We start from the raw sequence: 16,148 nt of genomic DNA on the forward strand, positions 1-16,148 counted from the left end.
AGAAAACTGATGTGGACCTGGAAAATAGAAACCTGATATATGCCCAGTTCTTCTATGCGAAAGGAAAGCATATTTTACCTTGCATTTAAAGAAGACTTTTGTTATAGGCTATTTGAAGCTTTTTGAAGCTGGTATCTCTAACAGAACAAAATATAATTTAAAAAAAAAATCACCCACTCTCCCAGTGATCTCTTCCCCTAGGTAGATAAATTTTAAGTCTGAGTCACAATTACACCAATAAAAAGGCTCTGAACAAGAAAAATGTGCTTATTGTTTAATTGAAAGTTTTGGAGAAAACACACCTAAATGTGTGAATAATAATATTTTTATAACAAACACCTAAAGACTCAATAGGTTCACTCCAAGAGGCATTCCGCCGAAATTTCTAACGTGTCACCCACATAAATTGCTTTTCTTCATCCTGGTCTTAGTTCATCTCATTTGGGGCGGCTTATTTCGCGCAAGATGCCCTGGCAGAGACCATCTCAAACGAATGTCCCCTTCCCCTGGCCCTTCACAGAGCAGTGGCTAGGAATTTGTTCATTTGCGGTTTCATCTAATCTTTAAATCAAATAAATTTCTGTGAGAGAACTTCGAGGGCCACTTGGCGAAACTCAACTGATTACACAGTGGCTCCGTTTATCTTCCCCCTGGAGCCTCTTCCAAGGACTTTGCAGACCCACGTGCTGCGGGGACGCCTGGGGCTGCGACCGCGACCCTGCGCGGGACCACAGAGCGGAATTTGTCTGTCCCTCCGATTCTGATGCTCCGTGTTTCCTTTCCAGCTGCTGTGATCCAGTGGGCTGGCAGGTCGCTGGTACAAGAGCCATTCCTCCGCTGTTTGTCCTCTCCGCGTTTCCCTCCGCGGCGGAAACCCGGTTTTCCTATTCTTCTCCTTGAACTTTTGGGGGAAGTGTGTTAGCACCGAGCGCTAAACCCAGGCGGGCCCCGCAGCCGCGAGGGGAACAAAGCCCGCAGTGTTCCGGGCCTGGCGGAGGCGGGGGTGGTGGGCGAGTTCAAGGAATTGCAAATAAATATATTTTATGACCACCCATCAACAAACTACGTGCCAGCTTGGCAGCCCCTAGGAGCCAGGCGGTGTCCGCAGTGTGGCTGGGGGTGGGGGCTGGGCGGGAGGCGACGGGAGACGGGGGCGAGGGGCGAGCCCCGGGCCTGAACTTTCACCTCTCGAACCCGGGCCCAGCCCATTGGCTGCGGGCCAGGCGCCCAGGGCAGTGGCTCCTGGCGAGACAAGCCTTCTCAACTCCCTGGGCGTCTGCCCTGCGGGCCGGCTTAGTGGTCGGGGAACCGCAGTCTGGGAAGAGGAGATAATGGGGGCGAAGTTAAACGGGGTGAGGGGGGTGCGGGCTCACCCCGCTTAGAAAGACGTCTGGCTGGGATATAAGGTCAATTCCGAAACACGTGCTCCTCCCACTACGATGTGTTTTTGCACCCACGTCAGAGGCTGGTAATTTCACCAAAATGCATCTTTGTGTACGAAAGGTGGACGGCTCAGCACACCCGCTCCCCCCGACCCCCGAGTCTGGGGACTCTCCCCCCCTTTCCCCTCCCTGAGAACTTGAACGTCTCAGCGGTGTGGCCCCGACTCCTTTGTGGTAAAGCTTTCCAGCTCACTTTTTCGGAAACCTTAAAGAGAAAGGCAAGTAAGTGGGGTCCGCGAGGAGAGAGAGCCTCTGCAGACCTTGCAACTCTTCTGTTACTTCTATGCACAAACCCTGCGGGAAGAAAGGGAGTCGGTCTGCGCTTCTCCAAGGATTTCAACGCCGTTTGCTGTTCTCTTTTCCAAAATAGTTTCACGTCAGTTCAGAGACTCTGCTTTTTATTTAGGTTTGCCGGTAAAGCATAAACGCAAATCACTTAACATAAAATTACCGGCACCTTTTCAGGAGGGCCATTGGAATCTGGCAGTTTCTAATTTGAAAGGCTGCTTCCTCCTCGTCTCCCCGCTCCCATCTTTAAAAAAAATTAAAAAAAACCGGATTATTTGCCTACTCTTCAGCCTGCATTTCGAAAAAGACAATGTTATGAAAGCAAGAACCATCCGTAAGCAGAGCACTTCAGGACTGCCTGGAGTTTAAAAACTCACAGAAGGCAGCGCAGTCCCAAAGCCCCGCTCGCCCTCCCTCCTCCCTGGCGGGGGCCGCCTTTCCGGGCCGGCCTCGCGCCTTATTGACTTAATTGGTTTCGCTACTAAACTTGAGGTCGTGTTTACAGATGTGGGTGCCAGAGCTGCTTCCTCCGCAGGAGCACTGCGGGCTCTGAAAGGAAGAGTGGGCACCGTGTGTGTGTGTGTGTGTGTGTGTGTGTGTGTGTGTGTGTGTGTGTGAGAGAGAGAGAGAGAGAGCGCCCGCCCTTTAGAGAAAGGGCGCGCTGCTCTTTGAGGAAAAGAAAGACTCAAAGGCAGACGTCTGTGCAGCTCGCGGGTCTCCCCAGCCGCCCCACCCCCCGCCTCCCCCACCGCACACACCCTGCTGCCTGCGGAGATGTTGAAGTTGGCGGGATGAAGTGCGGGGCCAGGTTTTCTTTTGCTCGCTACAGCCTCTCTGTGCGCAGCTGTTCGGAGGAAAGTTTCCGCGCCTTTCGGATTGCTCTGCTGCCCGACGACCCTCGAGCAGAGCCCGGCTCGGGCTGCGGCGCTCGGGGAACGCGCGGGGAAGGGTCCCGCCACCCGCAGGCGGGGAGCGGCTGGTGGGAGGCAGCGGGGGAGGAACCGCCTGCCCCGAGCCCAAATGGGAAAAGCGCTGCGGAGCACCCCTTCCCACTCGGGTCACGCTCCCCATTGGGCCATGTCATCCCCGGGGTCCCGCGTGGGCCCGCTGACAGACTCGGGGTCCTAGGTGCTGGAGGCTGGGTCCGTTCATCCCCCACCTGGCGCCTTGGCTTTGAAGCGAGCGCAGGGCAGGCTCTGGAAGTTCCTCCTAGAAGTTCCTTCTTTCATTCCGGTTACTTTTGCTCCCCTCAGTCACTGATGGGACCCATCTCGAAAGCCTGGGACCCTAAAAGTCACAGCTCAGCGACCACTTTTCAAGCTCCGCCCCCAAGCCTGTGACACGGGATCATAACCGAGCGAACTCCTGGGCCCAAATGAGACAGGAGTCTAGACCACAACGAAGAGGGAAAAAGGCCCTTGGCCCCTCGGCACCCCAGGCCGCAGAGGCAGAGACTGTGAAAAGAAGACCAATGGGCGTTTTAACGCGTGCTGGGGTCTCCCTCTCTTAACTCCCAAGTACTTTAACTCCCTGCCACCAAGGGCTTTGGATCCCTTCCAGTTTTTCTGCACTTCACGCGGAATCCCCAGTTTCATTTGCCAGCAGCTCTGTCTGCTGAGAGGACGTACTTTGGGGACTGCCAAGAAGCAGCAGACACAACTCGGCTTTGCCAATACAGCAGACGGTTTTGTTCTCTCCTTCCTCCCCACCCCCTTCCTGGACTGCCTTCTGGGCCTAGAGGGAGGAGGCAGAGCCGGATTGAGGAGAGGGTGGGGGTGGGGGAAGATCTGGCGCAGAACAAACAAGTTCTCCAGCTAGTTGCTTACATAGCAGGTGGACCTGACGTCAGCCAGGAGGCTCCACTGCGACTTTCAACAATATTTCGCCGCGTTTCCCTTCCATTAAAGAAGTTGTGGGACGGGGGAAATGAGCGGATGGAGGCGACTGGCTTCCTACCCGGCCTGCTCCAAACCACTTTATGGATCAACAGCAACAATAACAACGCAAAGTAAAACACAAGCAAACAAGTGGTCCAGCAGTACTTTATGACCCTGTAAGGCGTCCCTTCCCCCACCCCGTCTGTCCGAGGAGAGGCGGCCCCCGCACAGTGTGTGTACAGTTTGCATTGCCAACAACACGGATGCGCGCGCCCGGCAGCGCGCGCGCGCGCACACACACATACACATACACACACACGCACACGAGACACACACACATACAGACACACACAGATCCGGGTGGGGGGAGCGGCAGCGCCAGACAGCGCGAGCCTCTGAGAAAGCGCGAGACACGCGGGCGCGTGCTGCTCCGCCGCGGTCCCTACGGCCCCAGCTGGAGCCGGGAGTCACCCTCCGCCCGCAGGCGAGCGCAGGTCCGGTTATTTAAGCGGCGGCCGCGCCTGCCCGCAGCGGCTGCCTCTGCTCCCCCGCCTCCCCACGCCTGGGTGCGCTCCCTACACGCTGCAGCGGCTGCCGCGACCCGCGCGCGTGTGTTTTGTTTGGGAGCTATTGCCTCCGAGCCGGCCGCGGGTGCCACCTCACTGGACGCTGCACTGGCGTCCCTGATCCGGTAAGTTTCTTCACCTCAACTCTGGCGCGCTGCGCCTCCGCACCCCACCCTGTCCCGGCCTCCTCCATGCCCGGCCAGGCTGTGACTTTGCGCCGCGCTCCTCGCGCCGTGGCGAGGGAGGCAAACTTTCGCCCCAGCCTCCACGCACGGCGGGCAGGGCGGGGGTGACTTGCGTCAAACACGGGCTGGGCGCCTGGGTCGCAGTCCGAACTTAATATTACCACTTGTTATTCTTTCACATTTTACGATGTAATCCGGGAAGGGGGAGTCGAGAGAGGAGAAATTGCTGTTGGCTCACGGGTGATTTTTAGTTTTGAATATGCAAAATGTTACGTGGTCGGGAGAGGCCCGCGGCTGGAGGAAATTGTATGTTGAAATACCAGATGTGTTTGTTTACTCTTTTATTTTTATTATTTGTTTTCTCCTCCTCTCCCTCCTTCTCTCCCCCACCCCCCGAGTAGAAACACCAGTAAAAACATCTGCTGGCTGGAGGCACACACTTTGTTGCTCCCACTGCTGACCTTTATTTACTCAATTGGCAAGTGCATGCTTCTTCTGGTCTCTAAGTTGGACACTCACTTCAGCGAACGTTTCTGAAGTTCTTCTCTGGGACCCGGAGGCGGAGAGGGGCACTCCTGTTTCTGGAGTGAAGAAACTCTGGTCCCTAGTGATGCTTGGGATAGCTGGGCATTTCCACCGCTGCCCCCATCACGCTCTCGCCCCAATCCACGGTTAGCACGACCCGGGCCACCTGTGTCTGCCCTTGTCTCACTTATGTTCCGTTTCGGAAACTTCTCCTCGCGCTGGGTGGGCTTTGGGTGAAATCTCTCCTCCGGGGTCTTCTGGGAGGGAATGTGGGAGGGGCGCAGACACCTTTCCGAGCGAGGGAAGGCTTCTTGGTCGGCTCCTGTGTAAGTTCGCGGAGGCCAGGGACCAGCGGACTGCAGGCAGGCGCGCGGGGTGGACTCTGACCCGGGTGGAGCGCGCCTCCGACGCCCCTCGGGGATCGCAGCTCAGCACGTGCGGCCGCCGCGCCAGTCGGACCCTCGAGGAGGCTGCGCGCTCCGCCGGTGCGTCTCCTGCGCGCTGCTCCCCGCCCGCAGGCCTGAGTGTGCCCAGACACCCCGACCTCTGTGCGAGATTCTGAGTGGACTCCGGCTTGCCGTGGGTATTTGCGCTTGGCTGGTGCAGGGAGGAATAGTTTTCCTATAGTCTCAGACTCGGCGAGTTCTTAGGTAAGTCTTCCAGGACACTTGGTGTGTGGGGTGGCACTGATTGGGAAGGAAGGAGACGACAGGCACGTGAGAATTGGGGGCATCTGAGAGTGGAACCAGTGTGCGTTTTGCTTAGGGACAGGTTAAAAGAGGCCGAACTGGACACCTCTGGGGAGGCTCTTAAGACTCCGGAATCCCCAAGGAACTAGATAAATCTTTTTATTTGTTTATTCAGCTTTTTAATCATTTAATCATCAGATTTAAAACACTTAATGGACAGCTGTTGCTGTAATGGTCCTGTGGCCCCCGCCCCATTTCTCTCGCCGCGTGCAGAAATCCAGTCAGTTTCTCGATCTTGAGGATGATTCCTCAAGTACTGTTTGCTTCCAGGTGAGCAGGCGTTCTGGACGCGAGGTGAGCAAAAGTGGCCTGGGAGAGTGCTCAGAACTGCTGGGGGGAGGAAGGGTGTGAAAGACCAGTGGAAGTGTGTGAGGTGGGTACATATACAGTCATCATGAATTCAGAAATGCTTAAAGAGCTACCTCCCCAAAGTGCCCTCAGTCTATTTGGAAGAATAATTAAGCAGTAGCAGATAAGCCCAGGGAGAATGTGATGCCCTGGTGTCAAGTAGCTGAAGTGGACGTTTTCCAACTGGAAGTGTTTAAAGAGATTAACTTTTAGAAAGCAAAAGTTTGCCTGGAAGGCACATCTTTGCACGCTCTTCTAACTCAAATAGCTCAAATAGTTTTGTTAGGCATCGGTGGAGACAGGAGGGGTTGTTTAATAGCAAGTCTATGTTAGAGGTCAGAATTGAAGTAAAGATGAGCTTTCAGATATTTTCATCTTCAATTTTGCATCGTGGCATACCCTGGGAAATGTTTTATGTCAAGGGGCCTGTTTATCTTTTCTGTCAACTTGAGTTATGGATAAGTATGTTCTCAGTTTATTGGAATTTTAAAATGCAGTGTTTATTTAATGCTGCTACACAATTAATTTACAATTTTGATTTATTTGTATATATATATATATTAATAAAGTGGATATAAAGTTATACACACTATGGATCCTAAAATTTCATTTCAGCTTTCGAGCTTTTAGAAGTTCTTTCCTTCCTTGCTTATTTCCTTCCTTTCATTTTCATTACTTAACTAGATTCATGTTCAGTAGTCATTCGGTTTAATATTTCCTTAAGAAATCCACTATTTCATTGTAATCTGAAAATGAGTGAAATAAATGCTTAATTGTGACTAAGTTAGTAACTTTTAAAGAGGAATCTAGAAACCTGATGATAAATCCCTGTAAGATGAGAGAGGACAGACACTCAGTTTAAAAAGAGCATCTTAATATTTACTTTGAAGTACAATAATTTTTAGGGAATACTTTTTAACATGCAATTTAAATATGAGTACAATAAATACTTTTAAAATATGCAGATTATTAAAATGTTACCATTACATTAGAATGGATACTAGAATAATCAAAGGTAAATATACACAAATAATTATGAACTATGTAAACTGTTTTTCAGAATTCCCCAACTTACATTTTGGGATTCAGAGTGATAGAAATTATAGAGATGAAAATTGGTTTTTGTATGTAAATTGGCGCTAGAATGGAAACAGACCTTTGATTGCATTTTGTGAAATGATTCAATGGTTGTATATAAGTAAATGGTCATTGGAGTTTTTTTATTTTTTATTTCACTCATAATAGTGCAGTGGTTTTGCTTTAAAAAAATCTCATAATATTCTAGAAACCTAAAATAGAGGGAAATTGTATGTGACCACACCATAAAAATAGGGGGGAAAAGGTAATCATTAAATTTACAGATAACCTACATTGAGAAACTATTCATTTTGTACAAACAAGAATTCAGAAATACAAAATAACTCTTTGCAGAGCTATCATACTTTTCATAAAGTACTAGACTTACATTTTATGAAAAGTATAGTTGAATATATGAAAATAACTTTATGGTTTGATTGAGACTCATGGAGGCATATACTAGTATAGTGAATGTAGCCAGACAAATGCACCAGATTTTTTATTTCAGGAGAGAATATGAGGGATATGGAACTTAATTACATAGTATTAGTATTATTTGTGATATTTTAAAGGATTTATAGCTGACTCTGTCTTATTACCCATGTCTATTTTTGTGTTGACAGTCAATTCAGCTATTAGTTACAATATTGGTACAAAACTGAATGACGGATGTGGTCATGTGTTTTCTGCCTCTCTGAATTAAAACCAGAAAGAGGCCATTGACTTAGTGACTTATCATTAAGAAGTTCTCTGGACATGATTGTTGCTAGACAAAATTTTAAATCAGTTGGATTCAGAAATAATATCAATTTCATTACAATTACTGAATACTAATTAATGGTACACTCAAACATTTTTTTAAACTTTGTTATAAATAGTAGTATTCTTAATAGTAAATGACTGGATCCAAAATGTTCTAACCAGTCCCCATATTTATACTGCATTTTTTATAAAAGAAAGCCTATTTCTTAAACTAGGCCAGAGATTTGCATAGATTTTGAAAGTAACCACACTTATATAGTCCTTAATGTTTAGGGTTCTAACAAACTTGAGCAAATTCAGCCCATAAAGATTGTTGTTTTTATTCTTAAGGCTTCTAAAAATGTAATCCAAGTGTTTGAAACTTTTTTAAGCATTTCAAGGTCTGCAGACAATCCGGTTTCATATGCTGTAATTTACTTTAGTTCTGTTTCTTCTTTAGATAACATAAAAATTTTCTTAGGTCCACCTATTTATCACTTAATACACTTGCACTCCAGTCATATCAGTTCCATAGTCTTTATCAAGTAAAATAGTTTAAGTGTTTGGTCTTTTTTTCATGAAGCTTAGGTCATTATCAGTGCTTTCTTATGGAGTTGTTCCAAACTTTTAACTTCATTTGTTTTTTTGAAACTTCAAGTGGACCCCATAGTTGTATGTTTTTTTAACACATTAACTAAGGATAATTAGGAGGGTTTTCTAAAAATACCATTACTTTTTTTTTTTTTTAGCCCAGCATTGATTATAGTAGAATGCTCTTCCCCTAGAATGTAGAATAATTTTTCTTGTAGGTATTCTTACCTATTAAAATAAATTGATATTTACAGTTTCTTATTTACTTATGCCTTGTTATTACCTCTGATGTATTTTTGCATATACTCTTTTGTTCTGCCCAGTATATTTATCCATCACCCTTCCCCAAAATTTCCAGACAAATTTAAAAAGAGCGTAACTTGGTGAAATATAAATAAATGACTAAGAGGTTAATGTTAGCATATAGAAATTCTGGAGAGAGGTCTTTAGAGAATATTTAGATTTATTATATTCCAAAACTATTAATATTAAATTGAAAAAGTAAACCCATATATGTGGGGACTTATTTCTAGTAGTAGCATTCATTAAAACTCCTCCCCCCCCCCTCTAAAAAGCTGCTTTGCTAATTTGGTATATCCTCAAATATGGTATTATTAAATACTGTCCTAATTATTTTTAGGGATGTAATCTCAATTTTATAACTGGAGTAACTAGGAATTTGGGCCTAGCTATACAAAATTTTAATGAGTCATCAAATTAACAGTGTATATCTATGCTCTAAAATAAGGTATATTGGCATCACCACCATTTCATTTTAAAAACAATATTATATTTTAATGATTTGGAGCTTATGATTCACTTTCAATCCTTTTTCATTGGTGATTGTGAACTTTACCTTCTTTAAATTTACTTGTATTTGTTTATTATTCCAAGTTGCTTCCCATGAACATTTCGAATTCTAAAATTCCCTCAATTTATATAATTTTATCTAAATTTTTATTTAAAATGCATTTTCTCCAAGATTTATCTATTGGGGCTCAGGTTCAACCTTTTGAATTACTGATCTTTCAAATATGTGTTCTTTTACCTATACTGTACTGATTGAATTTAACTTTCCAATTCGTTGTACAGTTCTCTCTTCCTGTATCCAACAAGGATCTCTTGAACATACCTTCCCATTATATTGATAAGTATGTCATAAGGAGCTGATGTCTTAATTCCTTTCAGACAAATTATTTTCATTAACAAGAGCGGAAAAAAATTAAATGTTGAGAAAGCACATTACTGTGAAACATATGAATCCCCAGGTGTTCACAAACTCTCAGCATTTTTAGTTTATTAATGCTCTTCAATTCTTTCCATTTTTACCTTGGAAGGCTTTAAAATATACTAGTACTTTATGGAAGATAATGTTGATGTAAAATTTATTTAAGTTTTAGTGTTTCTTCTTAAAGATCTTCCTAATATAAGTCTAAATGAGTATACTATCAGAATGTCTTTTTTTTAAAACAGGAAATTAACTGAATTCCTCAAATAAAAGATGCTATGAGAAAGAGCATACAGTTTTTTCTGGTGTTCATTCATTTCTTTTCTTATCAACTTTTATGATGGCATTTTCTGTGAAAAATTTTTTATATCATTTTAATTTGGTATTAGTTTAGTACACTTACACAACCACAACCATCATTTTGTAACTTTTCCTCAATTTAAGAAGAAACAAATTTTCTAAAAAATGTGCTTTGGGGGTTAAAAAGTCAGTGATAGACATATTTTGGAGAAGGCATTTATAAAATTTTTCACTGGCAGATAGTAAAGAGAAACTTATAGTATACTAATCCAAATACCTTAACAGCTTAACATATGCACTGTCATAAAATCATCTCATTTTTTAAAAAAAGATCCCCAACATCCTTAGAAACTATTCCTCACCATTGCTTCACCCAAATTTATGTTCCAGGATTTGGTTGATCTATATCTGTATTCCTGAAGCTAACACTTCACTTCCTTTTTGCCTTTAATATTTTCCCTCTCTCAGTCTGCCTCTAGTTTAGCTAGATGGCACCCCAAAATCTTATTTTGTACATCTAGTTAGTACAACCAGTCTAATCAGATTGACCTTCATCTCCTCTGAATTGCTGCAATAGCTGCTTAGTTGATCCCACTTCTTTCTCAAGGCGCCACAGTTTATTTTTCACACAGCAGTGATCTTTTAAAAATAGCTCTGATTATGTCATTCTTTTGTATAAACCTTCCAGTAGCTTATTATGTCTCTCAGAATGAGAGACAAAGATTTTACATAAGTCCATATTATCCCAGCTACCTATCTGACATTATTTCCTAACATTTTGCTCTTATTCAGTCAACCCTAGACACACTTAGTATTCCTCAAAATAGAATAAGATGATTTCTACCTCAGAGTTATGTTCTCTGTCTGGAATGCTCTACTCTCAAGTAGCTTCACTAACTTCTGGTCTCTACTCAAATATATCTTTATTACAGAAGCCTTCTCTGATGGTCTTATATAAAATAAGAAATCCTCATTGATCATGTTCTATCACCTTTAACATTCATTATTCTTCTCCATTACATTATCATCAACTGGCATTTAAAATTTTGTTTATAACCCTAGCCAGTTTGGCTCAGTGGATAGTGCATCAGCCCATGGACTGAAGGGTCCAGGGCGTGAGTCCAGTCAAGAGCACAGTACCTCTGTTGCAGGCTCAACCCCTAGCCCCATGCAGAAGGCAACCAATAGATATCTCTCTCTCACTTCTATGTTCCTCTCTCTGTCTTTCCCCTTCCTTCCACTCTCTCTGGAAATCAATGGAAAAATATTCTTGGGTGAGGATTAACAACAACAACAAAATTATTTATCATTTCTACCCCCAATGAGTCAGAGATTTTGTTTTAACTGTCCTAACCCACTGCTCAAACTTGGTAGGAGCTCTAAAACTAAATATTGAATGAAGGAATAAATGACTTGTTGGAGGCTCAAGAAGTTACTTCTGTGTGCATCATTGTCTCACTTGTTTTTTATGTAATTGAAATCACTTTTCACCTAACTTTTTCTTTCTAGACTTATTTCATGCCATTTCACACTTGGGATATTATATATTTTACTATAAGTTTACTATTATATTGGCCAAGACATGGTTCTTATCTCAGGTGGGTATACTTCAAATTCAACTTTCTGTATCCATTTTATTCTTTTTTAAAAAAATATTGTTGAAAGTATTTCATATGTTCCCTTTTTCCCCCATTGACCTCTCCCAGCCTGACCTCACCCCCCACCCCAGGCCTTCACCACCCTATTGTCTGTGTCCATGGGTTAAGCATATCTTATGAATAGCATAAGTAGTGTACATAGATGTTTCTAATGGCTATACTATGACTACAATGTGGGCATAGCAAGCAAGTATTTCTAGGACTGTCTTTGGGTAAAGATGGAGGGAGGTGGGTCAAGCCAAGGTTTCTTCTGAAAACCTTTAGATTTATATGGCTTTACTTCTTGACACTGACACACACAGCATAAGTATACAACTTGTCATTTTTCTTAATCTTCCAATATTCATCCTTAAATAGAGCATATTGAAGATTTATGATTTGATGGAAAGTCCATTTTTCCAAATTTAAAATCCCACTCTTTAGCTTGCTCAAATTGCTTTTGGACACCTAAAACTAAAGGATGAGTAAGTGATACAACTATCCATATAACACCACACAAATATAGATAATCTATAGAAAGCATAATATGCTAATTAGACCAGACAGCCGAACGACCTTCTGGATGTCATTCTGGACGTCTTTCCAGATGAAGCCAAGGCAGGCGGAAGCCAAGGCAGTGTGGTTAGGGGTGATCAGGTAGGCAGGGGAGCAGTTAGGGGCTATCAGGCAGGCATGCAGAGTAGTTAGGGGCAATCAGGCAGGCAGGCGAGTGGTTAGGGGTGATCAGGCAGGCAGGCGAGTGTTTAGGAGCCGGATTGCAAGAGGGTGCCAGCTGGGCTGAGAGACCCCACCCTCCCATGCATGGATTTTGTGCATGGGGCCTCTAGTTTCTTATAAACCTAATGCCCTATAGCTCTCCTTCTTATATATTATATCCTTATTTTAAATGTACACTAACTTGCTCAGCAATTTTATTCCAAATATCATGAGAACAGTGAAAAGGATATATGATTGTTTCTATTGATAATGAGGAGGTCTCTCTTCTTTGCCCATTTCTTCTCATTTTTCTCTTTTCCTTTTCTGTCCTCCAGACAGAATTATGAGATCTTTCAAAATAATTCTGGTATCTTATTAAACCACCAGTGACAATGTGGTCCTTGGAAAATTCTAAAGCAAGGCAAAGTGGGGTTTTAATATGCAAGTACCCCTCTTTTCTCATTTTAAATATTACTAAGTCACATCTCTACTCCTCTACTCCTGCTCTGTAGCTACCCAGTGCCCTCCATGTTGGCTATTCCAAGTCCCCATATATTCTGCTTTCCTGATTCTGAGTAGGGACATTTGTATTAAAGGACTTATCTGATGATAATAACACATATCAGAGTGTGAGTGAGAATAACATTTTCTGGGAAGTATAATTATTGTCCAAGATAGTAAAATACCCAGCTTGGCTTACTACACAGAGCCCTATGTTAAGTGCCAGGAGACCTGCATTCTGATACTTGGTCTGTCTATAACTATTGTGTGATATTGAGCAGGTAATTTCCTCCAAATTTAAAAAGAGGCTGGATTTATTTTTAGGTTACTTTCAACTAAAACATTTTATGTGAAGTACCTGGATTCAAATTTGAAGCTATGAACGTGTTCTCTCCTTAGTTCCATATCAGCAAGCATACTATGTAAGGGTAAAAGGGAGAAAAATATACTTCTTAAAATAAAAATTAAAACCAACAAAAATTATCACAAGTAATTTTGCATGTGAAGGTCACGGGGAGCTCAGTTAAAATTTAAAAGTTGTGGGGTTCTTTGTTTGTTTGTTTTAGTTTTCTTAGCCTACTAGGTATTCTCACACCACACCCCTCTTTCTCAGTCAGGAATGGAGCCTCATCTTATTTAAACAGAATGCTGAAACAAGAAGAGGGTAAGATAAAGTGAATGAAGATTTGATCATGTGAGTGTTAAGAAAAATAAATAACCACCCCAAATGCTCTTCCCTGAAGTGCATATATTAACATTCCATAAGTATTAATTTCTTCAATATTTTGCCTTTGTACTATGCTCCTTCATATATGTAGTTATGATGCCATCAATCCAGAAATAAAATGTGGAGTTGAGTAAGCTGTTTGGTAAACTTTATTTATTTATTTTTAATTAAGTTTACTGGGGTGACATTGGTCAACATGATCACATAGGTTTCAAGTGTGGGGTTCTATGTTACAAGATCTGTATATCCCACTGTGTGTCCACTACTCAAAGTCAGATCTTCCCCTGTCACCATCAACCTCCATCCCCTTCCCTCTGGCAACTTGTTTTCACGAGTTTCAATTTTATATCCCACATATGAGTGAAATCATAAGGTTCTTAGCTTTTTCTGACTGACTGATTTCACTTAGCATAATATTTTCAAGGTCCATCCATGTTGTTCAAATGGCAGTATTTCATCCTTTCTTATGACTGAGTAGTATTCCACTGTGAATATGTACCACATCTTCTTTATTCAGTCACCTATTGCAGGACACTTTGGTTGTTTCCATGTCTTGGCCACTGTGAATAATGCTGCAATGAACGTAGTTGCATATAACTTTGTGAACACATGATTTCAATTTTTGGGGGTATATACCCAGGAGAGGGATTGCAGGGTTGTGTGGTAGGTCTACTCTTAATTTTTTAGCAATTGCCAGATTGCTTTTCATAGTGGTTGTGCCAGTTTACATTCCCACCAGTGAATGAGGGTCTCCTTTTTCTCCACAACTTCTCCAACACTTGTTATTGCTTGTCTTGTTGATAACAGCCACTCTAACATGTGTGAGGTGATATCTCATTGGAGTTTTGATGTGCATTTCCCTCATTGCCCGTGAGGTTGAACATCTTTTCATATATCTATTGGCTGTTCGTATGTCTTCTTGGGAGAGGTCAGGTCCTCTGTCCACTTTTTGAGTGGGTTGTCTGGTGTTGAGTTTTATGAGTTCTTTATATATTTTGGAGATTATATAAAAAACTCAGAAGAAAACATTGTCCGAGCTACTGTTTGTTGCACATATCATCTCCCATCTGGTTGGCGGCCTCTTTTTTTTTTTTTTTTGCTGTGCAGAAGCTTTTTAGTTTGATATAGTCCCATTCATTATTTTTGCCTTTACTTCCCTTGCCTTTGGGGTCAAGTCATAATACTTTTTTTTTTCTTTATTGATTAAGGTATTATATATGTGTCCTTATCCCCCCACTTAAAATTAGATGTAAAGCTCCCCCTTTTATGGACTTTACATACAGAGACATCCATTTTCAGAACCTACATAAAATATTGGTCCAGTCTATTCAGTGTGCATTAGAAATAAATACCACTCCCAACTATAGGAGTACTACATATCTTTGCTATAGTTTATATAGTGCACCACTTAGAAAGATTTGCCCCAAATCTCTTGAGACATCTTTCTTCTCCTGGGGACTGCCAAAGGGTTTTTAGAGCCTCATCTAAATTATTCCTTCACTCCTTTGCTTCCCCATCCAACAATCATGACATGCATACATCATGCCAAGTGTTCATACCTCATGAGGTGTGCCGTCCCATGCAAACTAAGGTCTCTTTTCTCATACTGTGACAATCAGCCCACTATGCAGACAAACAAGGCAGCAATGAAGGTTGCTTCTCAGAACATAAGGGATTATAAATTGTGATGGTTTTTAGCAGTGATGTAAGCTTGTCAACATTCATATTTCAGTACCTTTTATGTTGTTATATGTTATAGAGAATGTATACTCCTGTAACTAAAAATAAATTTAATCTGACAGCCTGACTTTGTATTGTCCCAAATATAAAAATTTTAAATTTATATGTTCTTGATCTATTTGTATTTCTTTACTTCCAGAGAAGTATACATTTATGTTGCTCTCCTATCACTTCTAATTATTTGCTGTTGTAATTTTCAATAATGTCAAACTATCCCTAGCCCTGCATGTCTATTGCTCAAACTATTACACAAATGAAAGGCAATGCAATTTGTGATTTCTAATTGGTGTTTGGTTTTATATTTCTGTTCTGTTTCATATCCCTCTAATTGTGTCCTGAAAATATTTCATTTCCACTGGGCTGAAATAATACCAGATACTAAAGTTAGATTATTTACATGCTATATTACTGTATTACTCATATTGCTATATTAACCCATTGTGCACCATAAGCGTCTGTAGACGCTTTCCCATATGCCACCTATGTCTATAAAAAAAAAAGTTTTCCCTAAGTTGCAGCCCTGACCAACTTTAAAATCATTTTTTGTGAGAATTTTCAGCTGAAAATATTCAAGAACACCCAAATTGTGAGTAATATATTTATTTTTGTAATATTCATTGCAAATTATGATTTCTTAAATTAAATTCAAAATATTGTGGAGTGTGGGGATGGTTTCCATTTTGGACATATGGCAGTTAACGGGTTAAAGGAACAAGGAACAGTAAATATTTGGTTTCTATTTTAAGAGGCAACTTGTTTTTCAGATTGTATAAGAACATTTTAAGTGCAAATGTATAATAATAGAGAATAGATGGTAACCTATGAATACATAAACAAAGATATTTAATGTTTATTTTTTATTACTGGAATTGCATTTTTATGAGAAGATATTTAAAAATAGAATGAATG

At 42.1% G+C, this 16,148-nt stretch overlaps 1 protein-coding gene across 1 annotated transcript in view; it reads left to right on the top strand.

Moving 5' to 3' along the window:
- Positions 1–3,939: 3,939 nt before the first annotated feature.
- FOXP2 (forkhead box P2) overlaps positions 3,940–16,148 on the top strand; it is a 751,705-nt gene continuing 739,496 nt past the window's right edge. The window contains exon 1 of the mRNA XM_080666071.1: positions 3,940–4,298. The gene's annotated coding sequence lies outside the window, so the exon portion shown is untranslated. The remainder of the gene's footprint in view (positions 4,299–16,148) is intronic.

Source organism: Plecotus auritus, assembly GCF_963455305.1.
Source record: "Plecotus auritus genome assembly, chromosome: 4".
NCBI lineage: Eukaryota > Metazoa > Chordata > Mammalia > Chiroptera > Vespertilionidae > Plecotus > Plecotus auritus.